The following is a 16,933-nucleotide window of genomic DNA, read 5'->3' on the forward strand; positions in this document are numbered from 1 at the left end:
TTCAGATGTTTCCAAGCACTCATTCCTTCTTCTTTTTTTTTTTTTAAGTTTTATTTATTTGTTTGTTTTTTTTATATTTCTTTATATTTTATTTACATTTGTTTATATGTTATTTACATGTATATGTATAACATATATCTACGTGTCTTTTATTTATTTATTTATTTATTATTATTTTTTATTTATTTATTTATTTTTTTTAATATATGAAATTTACTGTCAAATTGGTTTCCATACAACACCCAGTGCTCATCCCAAAAGGTGCCCTCCTCAATACCCATCACCCACCCTGCCCTCCCTCCCACCCTGCCCTCCCTCCCACCCCCCATCAACCCTCAGTTTGTTCTCAGTTTTTAACAGTCTCTTATGCTTTGGCTCTCTCCCACTCTAACCTCTTTTTTTTTTTTTTTCCTTCCCCTCCCCCATGGGTTTCTGTTATGTTTCTCAGGATCCACATAAGAGTGAAACCATATGGTATCTGTCTTTCTCTGTATGGCTTATTTCACTTAGCATCACACTCTCCAGTTCCATCCATGTTGCTACAAAAGGCCATATTTCATTTTTTCTCATTGCCACGTAGTATTCCATTGTGTATATAAACCACAATTTCTTTATCCATTCATCAGTTGATGGACATTTAGGCTCTTTCCATAATTTGGCTATTGTTGAGAGTGCCGCTATAAACATTGGGGTACAGGTGCCCCTATGCATCAGTACTCCTGTATCCCTTGGATAAATTCCTAGCAGTGCTATTGCTGGGTCATAGGGTAGGTCTATTTTTAATTTTCTGAGGAACCTCCACACTGCTTTCCAGAGCGGCTGCACCAATTTGCATTCCCACCAACAGTGCAAGAGGGTTCCTGTTTCTCTAAGTTTTATTTATTTGAGAGAGACAGAGACAACATGAGTGGAGAAGGGGCAGAAAGAGAGGGAGAGAGAATTCCAAGCAGGCTCTGCACAGAGCCCGACATGGGACTCGAACCCACAAAACCGTGAGATCAAGACCTGAGCCGAAACCAAGAGTCGGATGCTTAACTGACTGAGCCACCCAGGCACCCCTCTGATCGCTCATTCTTAAAGCAGGACATAATCATGTACTGACTTCGCTCTCTGACTTTGGAAGCTTTCTACAAAACGTCTTCTTGGGTTCCCCTCTCTTGCTCCCTACCTCGTTCTGGGCACACTGCCTCATCTGGTCCGGAATGGAGGTTGACATCGGCAGGCTACCGGCTGCCTCGTCACATCCCTGCTTTGATCCACTGCACATGGGTTCTTGAAGCTTAGGTCACATTCTGCCTTTCTCACTGTCACATGTCTCTTCTGAATATCTTCACCTGCTTTTTCCCATGACATCTGGGTCTCCGTGGTTCTCCCAGGGCTCTTATCCACAAGCCTGGAGTTTTGCATGTGCTCAAATCACCCTCCCTCCTACCTGACTTTGAGCTCCTTGAGAGAGCACGTCCACAGGCCAAACCAGTGCAAGAGTGAACAGCTAGTGACCCTCGCTGGAAGGTTCTTTCTGTAGCCTGACATATGGAGCAAGTCACTTTGCCTCTCTGGGGTTCCATTTGCCATCTGTAAGACGAGGAAACACAATGATCTCAGGGGTTTTCCAGGCTTGAGTTCCCAGTCCTTAAAGGTTCACCATGGGGAAAATGGAGACATGGACCAGACAATAGTCAGTATTTTTAAAAGCTCCGAAGAAAGTATACAGTGAATACTCGGTATTTTTAAAATACTCGGTATTTTTAAAAGCTCCGAAGAAAGTATACTGCACTGGCTAATTTCAACGCCGTCTCCTTATCTGGCTGGGATGATGTCAGTTTGGTGTGGTATCACAGGTAAAATCATGTTGCTCAGTATGTAAGTCAGTCAGGATTCTTGGTCGCATGGAATAGAAACCAAGTCTGATTGACTTAAGCAAAAAAAAAAAAAAAAAAAAAAAAAAAAAGCCCATTGGAACAATGTCCGCTGGTCCCGGAAGAAACAGAGATGCAGGAGGGCCAGGCTCTCGAAATGGCCAGCAGCTAGGGGAACCTGAGTAAAGAGCAACCTGCTTAGACTAGCCCTGGACACTGGTCAGGGAGCCCCTGGAACCACCACTCGAGGGTGCAGGATGTTGCTGCCTGGAGGAATGAGCCCCAAACCATGGCTGCCGCTGTGTGCCCCTCACTCTGGGTGCAGAGTCCCAGGTCAGACCATCCGGCCGGCTCACCTTCAGCTTTCTGTGCTCACATCCAGCTCAGACAGGGACAAGTGTCAGGTCATCAGAGACTCTTTCGTGTTAGGAGAACTCCCCAAATACAGAAAGAGGAGCCACAGCTGGGCGGCCCCCCTCCCAACTGGCACATATCCACTATGGTTGCTAAACGTCATTTTTTAAAAAATGTTTATTTATTTTTGAGAGAGAGACTGAGAATGAGGAGGGGAGGAGCAAAGAGAGAAGGAGACACAGAATCTGAAGCAGGCTCCAGGCTCCGAGCTGCCAGTACAGAGCCCTATGCGGGGGCTCGAGCTCACGAACTGAACTGCGAGATCATGACCTGAATCGAAGTCCAACTGTGTCAACCAACTGAGCCATCCAGGCGCCCCGGTTGCTAAGTGTCATGATGAGTAAACCAATTAGAACTTAATCCATGGTGGGGGGAGAGCTTATTTTGGAACATAGGACTGATGGAGAAACAAATAACAAACAGTCTTGATGGTTAAAAAGGGGGTCAGGGCGTCTGGGTGGCTCAGTTTGTTAAATGTCTGACTCTTCATCTCAGCTCAGGTCTTGATCGCAGAGTCATGAGTTCAAATCTGGCGTTGGGCTCTGCACTGGGCTTGGAGACTACTTTAAAAAAAAAAAAAAGATTGGCCAGAATAGATGATTTCTTTTTTAATTTTTGTATTTATTTTTGAGACAGAGACAGAGCATGAGCAGGGGAGGGGCAGAGAGAGAGGGAGACACAGAATCGGAAGCAGGCTCCAGGCTCTGAGCCATCAGCACAGAGCCCGACGCGGGGCTCGAACCCACAGACCGCGAGATCATGACACGAGCCGAAGTCGGACGCTTAACCGACTGAGCCACCCAGGCACCCCCAGGATAGATGATTCTAATATTTCAGGGTAGGTTGAGGTGCCCCCTGCAGACAGAATGAGGGAACAGGCACCAAATTGATCTCAAGCTCTCTCTTTCATCAAATATGTGTCATAAAAACCTAGACTTGTAGAATTAATCACCATTCAGAAATAATTAGGCACAGCTGACATCAGGTTCTGCCACATAACAAGACAATAGAAGGTGTAATGGCATAAACATGATACAAAACTTTCTCATAGGTAAGAGAAATCTGGAGGCAAGTGGTCCCAGGCTGGTATCGTTCCCCAGTGTTCATGAACCCAGGCCTCTTCTATTTGTGCTCTGCCATTCTGAGTAGTTCAGGGTTTTCATCCACAAGGATAGCTCCTCAAGGGTGCTGGAGCTCCAGCCGCCATGTCTACGCCCCAGATAGGAAATAGGAGGAATGGTGAAAAAAGACAGAAGGCAAAAGGGCGCATACAAATCGATGCCTCTGAAGACTTTGTGACAATCACGGTTAACGTGTCTGCTTACATCTTATTGGCTACGCCCAGCTGTGAGACCGCCTGGGAAATAAGGTCTTTTTTAGCTGGTCGCACTGCCACCCAAAGACTGAGTGGGCAGCTAGCAGTCTTCACCTCCTCAAAGATGATCAGAGGGAGTCATAGGTCTGGTTTGGTGGCCATTGGCTCTCCTTCTGCCCTCCTTCATCCCTCTCCCCAAATTTATGTGGTGTAGCTTAAGACCCAGGAAGCCTCGGTGGGAAAAACCAGCACAGGTGCCTTAGGAGAGAGCTTTCTGAAACATCTAGAAGGTGGGTCCTGCGAGGGACTTCCTAGAGAACAATAAAAACAATCAGCAGGTACTGAGTATCTGTCCTCCGTCAGGCACACTGTGTGAAACGGTTTATCTCCGTCACCTCATTCTCCCAGCGACTCCATGAGTTGGCACAATTGTACCCAGCCTGCAAGTGAGGAAACCAAGGATTGGTGGCAGTGAGCATCTGGCCTGGTCACAGTAAGTGGGCAGCGAGCATCGAAGCCTGGGTCTGACTCCTCAGCCTAAGTTCTTTTCTTTTTTTTTTTTTTTAATGTTCATTTATTTATTTTGAGAGAAAGAGAGAGAGAGAGCAGGGGTGGGGCAGAGAGAGAGGGAGGGAGGGAGGGAGGGAGAGAATCCCAAGCAGGCTCTATGCTGTCAGCACAGAGCCCGATGCAGGGTTCAGACTCCCGAACCGCGAGATCATGACCCGAGCCGAGATCAAGAGTTGGATGCTTAACCGACCGAGCCGCCCAGGCGCCGCTCGTGAGCCTAAGTTCTTAACCAGCCCCCTGCAGTTGCACTGACCCATACGGGGCTTAGTGGCTACGAGTAGAGATGCACGTGTAGATACAAGGCAGTTGACCTAGAAGGTGATTTGATGGCTCAGTGGCCCCCTGCAGGGACTCGTGGCTATCACACTGAATAGTGAAGACATAAAATATTTTCTTTTTTTTTTAAATTTTTTTTTAATGTTTATTTATTTTTAGGACAGGGAGAGACAGCATGAATGGGGGAGGGTCAGAGAGAGAGGGAGACACAGAATCCGAAACAGGCTCCAGGCTCTGAGCCGTCAGCCCAGAGCCCGACGCAGGGCTCGAACTCACGGACCGCGAGATCGTGACCTGAGCCGAAGTCGGCTGCTTAACCGACTGAGCCGCCCAGGCGCCCCGACATAAAATATTTTCAACGCCACAGAAAGTGCTGCTGGATGGTGCTGTGCCAAGGAAATGGATTGTTTCTGGCTTCCATTCCTCGTCCCAAAGGAGGCGATGGGATATTCTCTTCCTTCCTCCGGCCTCCTCTTTTGTTTCCCAGTTGCTCTGGCTTGCGACCCTCTACAACTCGCTGTGAAAAGAAGTCGAAGAAATTCTGAAAACGGATAACACCCATGGAAGTTGGGAACGCGGCAGCCTGTGATATTTCTGCTGCTACAGCACTTGGCTTTGGGGCAGGGGGACCATTGTGGGGACGGGGCTGGCTTGGCACTGAGGACGCTCCCCGGAGTTTACAGTCTGCTCAGCTCACAGGGTGACGGCTAGACAGGCGTGAGTTCCCGAACACCACGCTGCAGGCCCCTCGTCTTTTTATTTCTTTCTTTAGCTTTCATTCTCTCCTTTCCTGTTTTGGCACAGGCCCAATGTGTTTCGCTTTAAACTTGCTCCTTTAGGGACACCTGGGTGGCTCAGTCGGTTGGGTGTCCGGCTTCGGCTCAGGTCATGATCTCGAGACTCGTGGGTTCGAGCCCCGCATCAGGCTCTGTGCTGACAGCTAGGAGCCTGCTTCTGATTCAGTGTCTCCCTCCCCCGCTCAAGCTCTGTCTCTTTCACTCTCAAAAATAAATTTAAAAAAATTACATCAACTTGCTCTTTTAAAAGGTTGCAGAGCTCTGGGCTGCTGCGAAGTCAGATTTTTAAGAGCACATTTGCATCTTTTCTCAGCTGCTGCCTTAATTACACATAACAAAGGTATTGCACTATAAAAGAATAGTTGATGAGCCTGAACTATAATAAAAAGGTCTTGCCAAAAGCCATTTCCTTTGTCAAGAGAGAACTTGCTCAAAGGCAGCGTGAAGCCGTGATTCATTCTTCTACCCCAAGCGTTACTCCGAGAGAGAAATTCGGTTCGTTGGGAGTGGCTGTCGCACGCACTTGAAGCAGTGACGGAGCCCTCAGTCAGCACCCCTGCTTCGGCTGGGAACGGAGGACAAGGGAAGCCCAGTGCCGTGTGACCGGTTTATCGGGGTCTGAAAATTTTGCCGGCCGACGGCCTGATTTCGTAAATAGAGCTTTATTGGCACAAGGCCCATGGCCATGCTCCTTCGTTTATGTGTTGTTTGTGGCAGCTTTCTCCCTGCAGCAGCCGCACTGGGTGGACGTGCCCTGTAAAGCCTAAAATACTGTGACCCTTCCCCAGCGCCTGGCTTAGAAGGTGGGAGTGGGAGTGGGTGGCAGGTCGTTTGGACGTCGCTCCAGGAGGGTCTGCCCTGCCCCTGCCCCTGCCCTCCCTTCTTGTCCGGGACGGCATCATCTCACCCCTGCATGGCTGCTCTAGCCTACCTCCGCCTACTGGTGTCCCCCCGTCCTCTGCAGTCTGTGCTGCACACTGCGGCCACAGTGCCCCCTCGAAATAGAAGCCATTTCATGCCACTGCCTCGCTCTAAACCCTCCAAGGGCTTCCACATCATAGACGGTAAAATCCAGGGTCCTTCATGTGACCGCAGGGCCCGACATCATCTGCCCGCCACCCACCCCATTACCTCTCCGACCTGCTCGCTTCGCCTGGCTCCCTCTGCCCCAGTCACCCCCGCCTCCTGGCTGAGCCTCGAACTGCCAGGCTCTGCCCCCACTCACTGGCTGGCCTCCCAGGATGCCCGTCCACAGTGTGGCCTTGCTGCTGGGAGGCGGCAACCCCGTCCGATCCCGGGCATTCGGGGTAGTCTGACTCGTTCTCACCTCTGCGGCATAACAGGAAGTGGGGTCTGTCGCCACCGGGGGGTGCAGGTCTTAAGAACTGTTTGTGCCTCCTCTACTCCCCATCTGCCCACTCAGCTGGGAGGTCTTTGAGGCCCTTGGAAATGGGAAAGCCACAAGAAGGAAGGCATGTGAGTCTCTGGACCCAAAGAAAGCATGCTGTCCATCAACCAGCAATGCAACACCGGAAGGAACACGAGCAGGAAATAAACATCTGTTGTGCCGTATTGTTAACGTGAAGTTCTGGGATTCGGTCGCCGCGACGGTGAGTGTCATCCTGACCAACAGAGGACCTTTGCATTTGCTGTTCCCTCTGCCTGGAATGCTCTTCCCCAAACATCTGTACGGTTTTCTACGTCCTTCAGCTCTCCGTTCAAATGCCTGAGCAAATCACCTGTGCCCCAGCTCCATTTGCCCCTGTACGGTTTTATTTTTCTTCGTGACACGCGGCGTCACCTGACATCGTCTTTATTTACTAGCTTATTATTCAGCGCCTGACCTGTTTGCTATCTTTCTTACTCCGCTAGAATGTAAGTTCCCAAGCACTCAGCACAGTGTCTGCAAAGTGTAAGCGTTTGCTGAATGAATGAATGAATGAATGAACAGACTAACAATCCCAAGGGTCTTCCTGATGATGTACGCAAGGACTAATAGGAAGAGTGATAAGGTGGGGCGGGGAAAAGAAAGGATGTGGCATGACTCTTTTTGCAATTTTTAATACTAAGCAAAGTATCATTTGATGGCAAGGCAACATGGACGCCAGGCAGGGGGAGCCGTTGCTTTCGTGGGGGTGGGGGCCACAGGCAGCAGCACTCGGTGAGAACCGCTCTCTCTGTCGCCCCTGAGCCCAGGCTGCTCAGAATCTCAGGGGCTGGGCGTCAGAATTAGCCTGAGGGGCCCGGGGAAGCTTGCCAAAGGAGACAACACCCAGGAGGAGCTTGCCGTGAGAAGAAGCCAGGAGAGGTGTTCCTGGCACAGGGGTGACCCCGAGACGTGCCACAGCCTGGTGGGTTTGCGGAACCCTGAGCGGTTCGGTATGGTGTGAACTGAGGGGCAGGTGGGGAGTGGGGGAGGGTGTGGGGCCAGATCATGAACAGACTTGCTTGTTGTGCTAAGCAGCTTGAACTGCATCCTGAAAGCGATGGGAACCAGGCAAGAGAGGGATAAGCAGGGGAATGGCATAATCAGGGGGGCGTTTTATGAGGCTCGTTCTGGCAGGGGTTGGCATGGGTGTGAGATGAGGGACCAGGTGAGGCAAATACATGGACACGTCCTGGGGGTGGTCCAGGACCCCGGCCCCTCACTGCTGGAAGACCACACAAACCGTGGGGCCCAGCTCTCGCTGTGCCAGCTAAGGAGGTGAGTGCCATCTGGGTCTAGTTCCATAGAACCGTGGGCTCCAGGAGATAACAGTGGCTTCAAAAAGTGCATGTCTGAAACCTTACTGAGCTCTGCATTCACCCTCTCTCACTGTCCAGCAGGGACAGTCCTCAGCGGGGACGGGGGACCCTGATGGATCATTGCCCCAAACCAGTGCCTGTGAATACGCCAGGGGCCTGGGGTCACCGCCAAAGGGAGGATGTTTGGGAGGCCCAGGCATCAGGTCTGTCGTGTCATAACTTATGCTTTTAGGGTCCTGGCACCTGAGGGGTACCCGGAGAGGGGACATCAAGGGTGTATAGACTATGCTGCTGCATTTCAGAGGAGCGGGGTTGGCATTCGCCAGTTAAGGGAGGCCCAGGGAAGGCGGGATGTCAGCGATGGGCAGCTAGAGCCACCCAAATGTCAACAGTGGGTCTTTCATGACTCTTGGTTTGCTCCCAGACATTTGGTAGCCTCCATGTGGCAGTGTCCCCACAGCAGCAGAACCCGTGACACCTTCATTCCATCGTGTCCCAGGCTCTCCCCCACCCGTGGAGCACTTGCCAAGGACTTAGGGGATGGGAGGAGTGTGGATTGGGGTCTCGCAGGTGTGCAGATACTATTTGGGGCTGAGGTGGGAGCACTCTAGGGGTCTGGCTTCCATAAATGGGCCTTGAAAGCTGGGAGAGGGTGGAGACAACCCCTGTTTCTCCTGTGGTTTGTGCCGTGAGGAAGCGACTGCCTTCCAGGAGCTTAGAGATGTTCTGAGGCTGAAGGAGAAGGGTGGGCAATGTCCGAAGCATGGTTAAGCACATGGAGGAGGTGATGCATGCCCAGAGCACCCTGGGGACAGGCTCTCCCAGGCTCTCTGTGGCTCGTGTTAGGCAGGGGTGGCATGGGGGGTTGAGTCGGAAGCTTAGAAGGGCTGGCAAGCTATGCAGAAGAATAAAGTGGGCAGGTGGTGACCAGTCTCCCCCCGAAGGGGGAGCCATCCTTCATTTCCAGCCATTTGTTGCCAGAGGGCTCTGGGCGGGGGCAGGGTCATGTGTCTTCTGACTCTTTAAGACGAAAGGAAGATCCAGATTCCTATGGGATATCTTCCCTATCAGTCAGTTTTGCTAGGTTAGAGCTGTAGAACAAACAGCCCCCAAAACTGGCTTATACCAGTAGAGGTTTATTTCTGTTCCTTCTGCATGCTGGCCGGGATGGCTCTGCTCTGAATGGCTGGCCCCCTCCTGGATGTGCCTCTTGTGGCAGAGGGAAAAGAGGGCCCGCGGACCCACGGGCCCCTCTTCAAGCTATGGCTCCCAGCAGGTGGCATGGGTCACTCGTGCCTGCACTCCATCAGCCAGAGCAGGTGCCCTGAGCGAGGGGAGGGGAAGGGGGAGGCTGGATCCCTGCCCCTCTGTCTTTCACGGGGAGACTCGTGGGGAGACGCTGCTGCCCACGTGGCCACTGGCGGGCGAGGGGCGGGGCATAGGGGACAGCAGGGGCAAGGATACCATCTGCAACCCTCTTTTTAAACGTTAGCAACTGAATCAAAAGCACCATCAATGCTGGGCAGAGCCACACAAGACACAGGGCACTGTGGGCTGCCAATTTACAACCTCTGATTCATAGGGTCGGAGATGGAATGAACAATCTCGTGCTCTCTTCGCGAAACACAGAGCCCCTGTCTCAGAATCCCCTGAGGTTAATAGTCCTCTCAAAAAGTGAGAAATGGTTACCGGGCCTTAACATTATGGGCAAATCGATACCGGCTCCTAGCAATCACCACTTCCTTTTACAAGGGCTCATGTATCTCCTTCTAGTAGTTTATTCATGAATATTACCCAGAATCTAGGTGGCCAGTCATTGTGTGATTTCCAGAGCTCCCCCTCTTCCGTTGTTTGCATACAGGACATTTGCCTGGGTCTAGGCTTAGGACGTCAGTTTCGTCCCCACAGTTGAAGATTGTTGTTGGCAGAACTCAGCAATGACATTTGCAAGGTCTCTCAGCACCCAAGGGTTAAAGTTTCAGGCCAAGAAACTTAACACCATTTCCAATGGTAAGAAGCTCTTTTAAATTCCCTTAGTTAATTCTTTCATGATGGGTGTATCCTGGAGGAAGCTGGCACCTGCCATTTTCTTAGAAAGCCCCATGGGTGGGTAGAATCTAAGGAAATTCCCATTCAAACTCGTATCCATCTTTGTCCAGCAAGGAGACAGCGAGTTGAATCCATCGGGACGGTCAATCCTTGGGTCACACTTTGGGAGTCATTTTGTTACCTACGTGCACACATGCGAAGCAAATGCCTCGTGTGTGCCCTTCGCAGCAATGAAACTCGTGATTAATCTGGATGGCCACTGTAGGTTTGGTTATAAATGTTTTGTTTTGGCAGTGTATGTTTTTGTCCGTGATGAAGGCTGAGCTGAGTCCCCGTGATCTTGCTTTCAGAGGAGGGGAGAAACAGTTCTTAACTCTGTACGGATGCTGAGGATTACCGGGTTTGCTTGCTCTTGCTGAGTGTAGAGTATTTTCTGCCTGAGCAGTTGTTTGCGGGAGCTGAGGGCCCAGAGGACTGTCAGGGACACCCAGGCAGAGTGCTCACCTCCCCTGGAAGAGAGAATAAGGAAAACTAAGGATGCTCGGAGCAGCATAATTGGAGCAAACAGTTCCTGTCCTTCATGTAGCATGACTGAAGACTGGTGACCCCAAAGCCCCTTGGACTATTGTGCTCTGGACTGTTCTACAGGTCACTGCAGGACAAGATCGCAGACCTGGGGGGTGAGGGCTGGTTTCCTGGGGGAATGAATGTCCATCACCAATCACCACAGAGCAGGTGCCAGGACAGGAAATGCACACAGGGAGGCAGGCCTGGGAGCCCCTCGCCCTCTCCCCGCCTTGGGTGGGGCTGGGGCTGGGGTCCAGGCAGAGCTGGCCTGACACCAGGAGGCTTGCGAATAGGCAGCTGTGCTGACTCATGCCACACATTGGCACGGCGGAGCCGTCGGGAGACAGCGCAGCTTGTCCGTGGAACAAAGGTTCCGGCCAAGGAGTGACACCAGGTCACGCGTCCAAGGACAGCGCTATGTCCACTCTGGTGTGGGCTGTCTTCGGGCAGAAAGCAGGCCTTCTCTTTCTTTTCCCTTCTTTGGTCCTTTCACCCCTTTTTATTTGTTCTTCTCGATACATAAGGATATGTGATCGTTTTGAAAGGATTATCCAAATCAGACCAGCAGCATTGCACCATGCCAGCTGCATAAAAACATTACACATAACAAGGATAAAAACCATGTCAGTGTTCTGGGGGCCTCAAAATAGGTCTGTTTCTTTGCCCGTCTGAAGAAGGTTTGTCACACAGAATTCACTACACACTCACAAGGGGGAAATTCTCCGTTTTTAAAGAAGTGTCACCCTAACCGTTCCACGTTCCGGGTTAGCTGTCACTCAGCACTTTCTAAAAAGGTAACAGGCAGCTTCAGGATGCTTTTATTTTTTTTTAACTTTTTTTTTTTTTAGCACTGTTAACACATATCTCACTTTATTTATCTATTTATTTTTATTTTATTTTAAATCCAGGATAGTTAACACGCAGTGTTCTATTCGTTTCAGGTGTACAATTTAGTGATTCAGCACTTCTGTACATTCCTCAGCGCTCATCATGATAAGTGTGCCCTTTAATCCCCATCACCTAGTTCACCCACCTCCTCCCCCCGCCCCCCCCCCCCCCCCCCCCCGTAACCATCAGTTTGTTCTCCATAGTTAAGAGTCTGCTTGGGGCACCTGGGTGGCTCAGTCGGTTAAGCCTCTGACTTTGGCTTGGGTCCTGATCACATGGTTTGAGAGTTCAAGTCCTGAATTGGATGAGCACGAGCCCTAGCTTTGGGTGAGCATGAGCCCTGAATCGGGGGAGCCCCACTTCTCTCTCTCTCTCTCTCTGCCCCTTGTGGGATTCTCTCTCCCCCACCGTACTCTGCCCCTCGTTCATTTGCACCCCCTCTCTCTCTCTCAAAAAAAGAAAGAGACTGCTTTATGGTTTGTCTTTTTTTTCCCCTTTGTTCCTTTGTTTTGTTTGTTAAATTCCACATATGAGTGAAATCATATGGTATTTGTCTTTCTCTGACTGCCTTATTTTGCTTAGCATTATACTCTAGTTCCATCCATGTTGTTGCAGATGGCAAGCTTCCATTTGTTTTGATGGCTGAGTGATATTCCACTGTGTGTGTGTGTGCATGCGTGTGTGTGCGTGTGTGTGTGTATACCACATCTTTATCCATTTATCAGTCGATGGATACTTGGACTGCTTCCATAATGTGGCTATTGTAGATGCTGCTGCTATAAACATAAGGATGCATATGTCTTTTTGAATTGATGTTTTTGTATTCTTTGGGTAAATACGCAGTAGTGGAATGAAATTACTGGATTATATGGTATTTCTCTTTTTAATTTTCTGAGGAACCTTCATCCTGTCTCCCGCAGTGGCTGCACCAGTTTGCATTCCCACCAACAGTGCATGAGGGTTCCTTTTCACCCTTGCCAATGCTTGCTGTTTCTCGCGTTTTTGATTTTAGCCATTCTGACAGGTGTAAGGTGATAGCTCATTGTGGTTTTGCTTCGCATTTTCCTTGATGATGAGTAATGTTGAGCATCTTTGCATGCGTCTGTTGGCCACTTGTATTTTTTCTTTGGAGAAATGTCTGTTCATGTCTTCTGCCCATTTTTAATAGGATTATTTGGGGTTTTGTGGTGTTGAGTTGTATAAGCTCTTTATGTATTTTGGAGACTAACCCTTTCTCACATATGTCATTTGCAAATACCTTCTCCCATTCCATAGGTTGTCTTTTAGTTTTGTTGATTGTTTCCTTTGCTGTGCAGAAGCTTTTCGTTTTGAAGAAGGCCCAATAGTTTATTTTTGCTTTTGTTTCCTTTGCCTCAGGAGACATATCTAGAAAAACATTGCTCTGGCCAATGTCAGAGAAATTACTGCCATAATTTGGCTCTCTTCTAGGATTTTTATGGTTTCAGGCCTCACATTTAGATCCTTAATCCATTCTGAGTTTATTTCTGTGTATGGTATAAGACAGTGGTCCAGTTTCATTCTTTTGCATGTGGCTGTCCAGTTTTCCCCACACCATTCATTGAAAAGAATTTTCCCATTACCTTTTCTTGCCTCCTTTGTTGAAGATTAATTGACCCTATAACTAACTATGGGTTTATTTCTGGGCTCTCTCTTCTGTTCTCCTGATCCATGCATCTATTTTTGTTTGTTTTTTAAATGTTTATTTAACTTTTAAGAGAGAGCATGAACAGGGCGGTGGCGGGGGAGGGGGGCGGTGGGCGGTGCAGAGAGAGAAGAAGACAAAGGGTCTGAAGCAGGCTCTGTGCTGACAGCAGCAAGTGCGACGCGGGGCTTGAATCCAGGAACCATGAGATCACGACCTGGGCTGAAGTCAGACTCTGAACCAACTGAGCCAGCCAAGCACCCATCTATGTGTCCATTTTTGTGCCAGTACCATACTGTTTTGATTACCGCAGCTTTGTAATATAACTTGAAGTCTGGGATTTTGATGCCTCCAGTTTTGGGGTTTTGGTTTTGGTTTTTTGCAAGACCGCTTTGGCTCTCTGGAGTCCTTTGTGGGTCCATACAGGTTTTAGGATTGTTTCTAGTTCTGTGAAAAAATGCTGTTGATATTTTGACAGGGATTACATTAAATCTGTAGATTGCTTTGGGTAGTATGGACATTTTAACACTATGTTTTTGCCCAATCCATGAGCATGGAATATCTTCCCATTTGTTTGTGTCATCTTCATTTTCTTTCATTAATGTTTTATAGTTTTCAGAGTACAGGTCTTTCACCTCTTTGGTTCAGTTGATGTCTAGATATTTTATTATTTTTGGTGCAACTGTAAATGGGACTGTTTTCTTAATTTCTCTTTCTGCTGCTTCATTACTAGTGTGTAGAAATGCAGTGGATTTCTATATATTCATTTGTATCTTGTGACCTTACTGAATTCATTTATCCGTTCTAGTAGTTTCTTGGTGGTGTCTTTAGGGTTTTCTATGTACAGTATCGTGTACTCTGCAAATAGTGAAAATTTTACTTCTTCCTGACCAATTTGTATGTTTTTTATTTCTTTTTGTCGCCTGATTGCTGTGGTTAGGACTTCCAGCACCGTGTTGAATAAAAGTGGTGAGAGTAGACGTCCCTGTCTTGTTACTGACCTTAGTGGGGAAAGCTCTCAGTTTTTCACCATTGAGCATGATGTTAGCTATGGGTTTTTCATATATGGCTTTATTATGTTGAGGTGTGTTCCCTTTATTTTTTTATTTTTTTATTTTCTTTTAACATTTATTTATTTTTGAGACAGAGAGAGACAGAGCATGAACGGGGGAGGGTCAGAGAGAGAGGGAGACACCGAATCCGAAACAGGCTCGAGGCTCTGAGCTTTCAGCACAGAGCCCGACGCAGGGCTCAAACTCACAGACCGCGGGATCATGACCTGAGCCGAAGTCGGATGCTTAACCGACTGAGCCACCCAGGCGCCCCAAGGTGTGTTCCCTTTAAACCTACTTTGTTGAGGGTTTTTGTCATGAATGGATGTTGTACACTGTCAAATGCTTTTTCTCCATCTATTGAAATGATCATGTGGTTTTTGTACTTTCTCTTGTTGATGTGATGTTGATTGATTTGCAGATATTGAACCACCCTTGCATCCCAGGAATAAATCCCACTTGATTGTGGTGAATGATTTTTTTTAATGTATTGTTGGATTTGTTTTGCTAATATTTGGTTGAAGATTTTTGTACCTATATTCGTCAGAGATGTTGGCCAGTAGTTCTCTTTTTTTGTAGTGTCTTTATCTGGTTTTAGTATCAGGGTAATGCTGGCCTCATAGAATGAATTTGGAAGCTTTTGTTCCTCCTCTATTTTTTAGAATAGTTTGAGAAGAACAGATATTAACTCTTTAAATATTTGGTAGAATTCGCCTGTGTAGCTGTCTGGTCCTGGTCTTTTATTTGTTGGGAGTTTTTTGATTACTGATTCAATTTCAATACTGATGGTTGGTCTGTTCACATTTTCTATTTCTTCCTGATTCAGCTTTGGGAGGTTATGTTTCTAGGAACTTATCCATTTCTTCCAGGTTGTCCAATTTGTTGGCATATATTTTTCATAATATTCTCTTGTAATCTTTGTATTTCTGTGTTGTCAGTTGTTATTTCTACTCTTTCATTTCTGATTTTGTTTGAGTCCTCTCTCTCTCTCTCTCTCTCTCTCTCTGTCTCTCTGATGAGTGTGGCTAAAGGTTTATCAATTTTGTTGATCTTTCCCAAGAACCAGCTTCTGGTTTCATTGATCTGTTCTATTGTGTTTTGGCTTCTATTTCGTCTATTTCTGCTCTAATCTTTATTTTTTCTTTCTTCTACTGGTTTTGGGTTTTGTTTGTTCTTTTTTTCTAGCTCCCTTAGGTATAAGGTTAGACTGTTTGAGATGTTTCTTGCTTCTTCAGGTAAGCCTGTATTGCTATAAACTTCCCTCTTTGAACAGCTTTTGCTACATCCCAAAGATTCTGGACTGTTGCGTGTTCATTTTTATTTGTCTCTATGTACTTTTTGATTTCCTATTTGACTCCCTGGTTGACCCATTCCTTGTTTAGTAACATGTTATTTAACCTCCATGTATTTGTGCTCTTTCCAGATTTTTCTTGTGGTTGATTTCTAGTTTCGTAGCATTGTGTTCCGAAAAGATGCATGCTTTGACTTGAATCTTTTTGAATTTGTTGAGGCTTGCTTTGTGGCCTAATATGTGATCCATTCTGGAGAATGTTCCATGCACACTTGGAAAGAATGAGTATTCTGTTTTAGGATGTAATGTTCTGAATATATCTGTTAGACCCATCTGGTCCAGTGTGTCATTCAAAGGCACTGTTGCCTTATTGATTTTCTGTTTGGATGATCTATCCATTGATGTAAGTGAGGTTTTAAAGTCCCTACTATTATTGTATTACTATTGATTACTTCCTTTGTGTTTGTTATTAACTGCTTTATGTATTTGGGTGCTCTCATATTGGGTGCATAAACATTTAAAATTGTTATATCTTCTTGGCATTGTTCCCTTTATGATTATATAGTGTTCTTCTTTGTCCCTTGTTACAATCTTTGTCTGAAAGTCTATTTTGTCCAATGTAAGTATTGCTACCCTGGCTTTCTTTCCACATCCATTTGCATGATAAATGCTTCTCCATTCCTTCACTTTCAATCTGCAGGTGTCATTAGGTCTGAAATGAGTTTCTTGGAGGCAGGAAATGGATAGATCTTGCTTTCTTATCCATTTCATCATCCTCTGTCTTTTGATTGGAACATTTAGTCCATTTACATTCAGAGTATTTATTGAGAGGTATGTACTTGTTACTCGTTTTATGGTTGTTTTTGTAGTTCTTCTCTGTTCCTTTCTTCTCTTAAGGCAAGCCTTATTCTTTACACAGAGTTGACACCTACTAAACAAGCCCTCTGCCCAGGCTGTGCCCACCAAGTGGGGTTTTCTTCCTTTTTTTTGTTTTTTAGGGGAAAGCACGAACGCAGTCCCCCGCTACCACAGATTACGCAGTCGAGTTTCCCACATTTGGGGAAATCGCAGGGGTCAGCACATCCGGTGTGCAATGGATAAGCCTCGCCCTGGGAAAACCACCTTCCCGATCATGGTACATTCCCTGCCCACCTGGCGGACAGGCAAAGGGAAACTTCTTTTTCTATTTTGTCAGACCAATGAGCCCTTTCCTTTCCGCAAAGGCGTTTTCTACATGCAAAGCCATGGGCCTGCTCAAGGGCGTACTTTTTTGTAATTTGTACACAGGCATTCCTAAATCTGGGCCTGAGAACCCCCAAGTTAGCAACATCTTTTAACAGTTGTTATTATTCTCTGTCTCGTTCTTCTTTAGTTTTGGAATGTTTAGGAAAGACTTGTTACGAGTATGATTTCCTGAGCTCCTGCTATCTGTTAGACCCTATTCTAG

At 47.4% G+C, this 16,933-nt stretch overlaps 1 pseudogene; it reads right to left on the reverse strand.

Moving 5' to 3' along the window:
* Positions 1 to 16,481: 16,481 nt before the first annotated feature.
* Positions 16,482 to 16,635, reverse strand: LOC128776031 (U1 spliceosomal RNA; annotated as a pseudogene).
* Positions 16,636 to 16,933: the final 298 nt, after the last annotated feature.

Source organism: Panthera pardus, unplaced genomic scaffold (assembly GCF_024362965.1).
Source record: "Panthera pardus isolate Hobbes unplaced genomic scaffold, ASM2436296v1 HiC_scaffold_11, whole genome shotgun sequence".
NCBI lineage: Eukaryota > Metazoa > Chordata > Mammalia > Carnivora > Felidae > Panthera > Panthera pardus.